This window comes from Anoplopoma fimbria, chromosome 13 (assembly GCF_027596085.1).
Source record: "Anoplopoma fimbria isolate UVic2021 breed Golden Eagle Sablefish chromosome 13, Afim_UVic_2022, whole genome shotgun sequence".
NCBI classification, from domain to species: domain Eukaryota; kingdom Metazoa; phylum Chordata; class Actinopteri; order Perciformes; family Anoplopomatidae; genus Anoplopoma; species Anoplopoma fimbria.
Window position 1 is genome coordinate 17736018 of NC_072461.1, and position 5288 is coordinate 17741305.

The following is a 5288-nucleotide window of genomic DNA, read 5'->3' on the forward strand; positions in this document are numbered from 1 at the left end:
ATGCTGTCCGCAGGGGTTGCAGGGGTGAAGAGCCGGGAGGGAGGATTGTATGGGGGGAGGGAGCATAGAGAGGGCTGCTGTTAGTGGAACTAAAACATCCATCGGCACTGAGCCAACACAAAATACATCTTTAGTCTTCGACTCCACACGCAGAGACAACACAGGTGTTACATGTGCACACACACACACACACACACACACACACACACACACACACACACACACACACACACACACACACACACACACACACACACACACACACACACACACACACACACATCACGCATCAGTCATACAGAGGCTGGTTAACAGTGCACTGACCTTTAAACCCCTAAAAACTAGAAAGACATAAACTATGCCACAGCAAATGCCATGTGAGGACAGTTTATGTCAAATGATCTGCGGGGGAGATCAGATCAAATTTGAAGAGGACTAGAGATGCCTTGCTGTGTGAACAAACAAAAAACTAACATCAATCCACAGTGAGGTTTGCTGCCCTCTTTAGGTAACACAATACCTGTCAGAAGTCTGGTTACTGGTACTGTTTGAAAAGCTGTCCTCAGCGATGTTGTCTTTGCGTGATCAACACAGGGTTTTACGTTACATGAAAAGGGTGAGCAAACTCTGTTGCGTGCTCACTTGTCTGTGGTCATCCATAACAACAAAAGAAGCCATACAATACAAGGGACTGAATGCTAGGCTCTTCATAACACAATAAATATGCCCGTGTCATCCAGTCACATCACTCCTCCCACTATATGTGAATACTTGCGACACTGTCAGGTGAAAAAAAGCAAATGACATTTTCATGCCAGTAAAAATTAAGGTCTAAGATAGGTAATGCCATCAAACTTGTAGGTGACATTATCATCATGGAGTGTGACGCAGTCTCTCTATTTCCTCTTCCTCCCTCTCCCGTCATCATAAAGCCAAACTCTTTGTCCTGCCTCATGCAACAAAATCACATTCCACAGTGCTGTGGTCGTGTAGCTGGTGACCATTCGTATGTTTGGTAAGCAGCCCACGGATAAAGGGAGAGATAAGCACAGCCACTGAGGTGGACAGAAAGCATTCAGAATGGGATTGAACAGGACTGGTTCCTAACAGATGGACATAGCAGTGATACCTGAAAAATCTAGCAGGGGGAGAAGGGACGGGGAAGGGGGGGAAGGGACAGGTCATGGTCAGGGTAGGACAACATGAAAGGGTGGAATAGGAAAGGAAAGGAAAGGAAAGGGAGGCAGACTGCTCCAAGCTTCTACTCTTTCACAGCTCCTGGTCAGACCTCCCAACACGACACTGGAAGGCAACAGACATGTCAGGGACATTAGACAGTATAGCGGAAGATAACCAGATGGAGGCAGTGTAGCACAGGTAGGAGAAGGGGTACTGGCAAGGGGTTAGGCTCCATAAAAAAAAACACCTGAATTAGGATCCCGGGATAGACGGACTACTAGGACTAGAAATGCACACAGTACTGAGAGACAGTGTGGTCAAGTCTGCCCCTTGGAGCTGGCTTCCTCACCTTGAGCACCTGCTCTAGGTTCTCCAGTTTGCCTTGGAGCTTGTTCCTCTCCCACAGGGCTAAATCTCTCTCCTGCGTCACAGCACCAAGGGTCTCTTTGAGCTGGGCATACTCAGCCTTCACCTGTGCAGACAGAACAAGCAAGGAGCAAAGAGACCGAGTTTGAGAGTGCAGCTGTACTACAGTTTATTTTTCTTTGGGTCTTTTGCGTTTGGTATTTGGTTTTCACAATGACCTAAATTGATTTTCAGCCTTTTTAAGAATACTTTTAGTTTTATATCTTTTTATTTGTAGATAGGACTGTGGTCATTCTCTCAGATACAGAGTACACACTATGACAGTGATGAGAATGTAGGCATAGAAAATGGATAAATAGATATTGTGTACATTTACATTTTTTTTAAAATAAAAAGCAGCATTTTTTTGTTTTGGAACAGCTTAAGCTTCTGTTGCATGGAGAAAATCAAGGTACCCTGTGAAGTTTTCTTGTTAATGCCTGTGTTTACAGCCAGTCTCATCAAAACGCTTCGTGTGTATCCTTGTGACCTATCTTTTTAAATGTCGCTCTGTCCTCCTAAAACTTTTGCAAAGCCTTTTTTTGTTCTCTCTCTCTCTCTCTCTCTCTCTCTCTCTCTCTCTCTCTCTCTCTCTCCCTCCCTCTTTATAAATAAATACATATATATACAGCGGGTAAAATAAGTATTGACACTAAGGAACTAAAGATGGAGTAGAGTTTGTTACAGAGTCCTTACCTCATTAGATTGTGTTTTTTTCTAGTCATATAACCAGCTGTCTTATATAATTAAAAAGCTGTTATTTTGGATTAAATAATACACCTACATTAACCAGGGACAACAATGTCCAGGCACTCAATTAAATGTTTGCCACTTGTTTCCTTTATTCTAGGATGGACAAAATGTCAGAAACACCATCAGAATGGTGCAATTCAATAACAACACAAAGCCCCCCAAGTACATACAGTACTTAAAGAGTTAAATCAGTGCCTTTTTCATACGATATCAATAAAAACATAAAGGCAGACTTGTTGCTTTCAAATGAATTCGATTGTACAGCTCTTCCTATTTTTCTGGTAGTCACTGTTAATCACTATACTGTAAAAATGATTTGCTTAAATGCCACTTAAAGATCTCCTAGCATCTAAAACAGGCAGAAGCAGGCCAGACGTACAAGCTGGCTGTTTTCGATGATAAAAAGCCTTAATTTATTATTATAATGCAGAGTAACATAATTCACTGACTCAAGGCAGTAGACCAAAAACATTAATACATAATTCATGCTTCATTGTTAACCAAACACTAAGCTTTCAATTGACTGAAGCAATTGCACATTATATTAACACTGTACACCAATTCAAGACCAATGAGGTCTGTACTGCCGTTATGAACAACATATGAAAAATGTGGCGATTTTCATTTCTACATAATCTGTTGTCCACAGACCACTTGTATTGTATTACTTAAAAGGCAGAATTTTCAATCGGCTTTTTAAAGGCCCCTTATCGGCAGCAAGATGACTAGTTCCTGCAGCCGTAATATGTGGCAAAACCCCTTCCTCAGAGCAGCCATCAATGACTAATGATTCCTTCAGGAGGGCGTTTCAACAAACACCAGCAAAGCAAAACACAAACAGAAACCAGTGAGTCTGCCTCTGAACCGCCTTCCTCCACAAAGCAAAAACTGTCCGCATGGATACCAGCGACTTTCAGACCTAATGTAGACAGATCGAACAAAACCATATTGGATTCAGCCGAAGCAGGTCAATAGTCTATTATGGGCCGAGGGAAGTTCTGTTTGTAGGCCCTCCTAGCTCATTTAGTGACGATAGAGATCAGACCAAGTGTAAGCGAGGGCTCATATCCTCACTGCCCTGCAGAGTGCTGCTCTCATATCCGTCAGCGTGATAACAGTTCAGTATAGCTGCTCAAAAAGCTACCCAAGTCCTGATAAGATGTCAATAACCAGCATCTCAACCTTCTTCACCCCAACAGCAACTACCTGCCAATCAGCTCCTTCAGGAAATTGCCTTCCTGTCCATAGAGAGAGCCCTGGTGCTCTTTGTTTGTTGATCTACTTTGACTTTGTGTTATCAGCTCTGAAGGCCTTTGAGGTCTTGGGGCTAAAAGGAAGGTGAGGGTGTTTTAATAGAATTGGAGGCTCGCTGCTTTCATTTATATGGTTAAATTACAGTGTGTAAATGTAAAGACCAGGGAGACTGTGGCCCATGAAGAAACAAGACTGAGAGTCCGCAGCACTGCCAGCAGCTCTCTGAGGCTGAAATTATGCACTGCGATTCTTTGAACACAATGCTAATGTAACTATGCTAACATGCTTTAAATGACAAGGCTAACATCTGATGTTTACCAGGTTTAAGGTGTTTAGTGTGCTAGAATGCTAACTTTTGCTAAAAATCCACACAAAGTTTTGCAAGTATTTGGTCATAAACCAAATTATTGAAAAAATGAAATTTTGACCTGATGGTGGTGCCATATGAAAAGATAAGGGATCACCAAAGCTAGGCCAATTCATCATGAGAGGAATATGAATGTCTATACCACATTTCACGGCAAGCCATCCGATAGTTGTCGAACTGTGTCACTTAAAACCTCTTCGTGGAGCTTGAGGAAGTCAGGGGATCACCTGACCAGAAATTTATAACAATTCATCCCATAGTTGTCTATGTAGATTAAAAGATGAAGATATTTCATATAAAAACAAAATGTCAACTTCATAGTAGCCCTACAGAGGGATCACCAAATTCACTAGTGTTCATATTCTAGCAACAATTTATGTCAATGCATCCAATAGTTGTCATGGTGTCTGGATAAAAGTGGTTAACCGACACACAGACGGACCGACCAACATTTTTATCCACGGACCCATGCCGGCAGCATGGCTAAAACCATGTGTTAAGTGTGCTCACAGGACAAATATGAGCTTATAATCATTACAATTGTGAATGGAGCAGCACTGAGATGTATACAGTATAAAGTCAAAAGGCCTTTTCGCATCTTACCTTCTCATAGTCAGATGCCTTGTGGCTACTGTTGAACAACTGGAGGTTCAAGTGTTTGTTTTCTTGGAGGAAATCTTGAAGCTCATTCTCCTAAACAAAAGAAGCAGAAAGAAAATAGTGTCTATTACCCGAAAAGTCAATGTGATTAGACCAGGGAACAGCACTCAAACCCAGCATGCTATTAGCGATAGTTAATGCATTATTCATCTGAGGAGACTGCTCCAGGTTGTCTACGTACGAGAAGCTGCCATTTTAGCCACTACAGTGGAACAATAATAATGTCATAATACTAGCGTTTATGTCAATGTTTTAAACATACTGGGATAGATGTAATACGAAACCATGAAATTGTTTGTCTTCTTCTTCACACACTTACACAAATAGCCTCCTTTCCTTAGCACTCACTTTCTCAATTGTTGAGCTGAGGGAAAAAAAAAGCCTTCATTGCAGAGGAGGAAAACTTAATTACATTCAATCAACAGTCGTGAGGCGTGCCATGGATGCAATTTTCAGTGTCAACTGGAGAGTTCTCTGAGATGTGCAATCCACTGCAGCTACAGCAGCATGTAGGCCAAGTGTTGTTCTTGTTGGGAGCGAAGAAACCTAGTAGCTCATGCATGATAAATATACTGTAAATGTGCTGCTTCTTAATGGCTAGTGTGGGTGAGCCTTCTCTTTCCACCTTATGTTTTACTTATGAAGGATGTTTCAGAGGAAAAACGGAGAC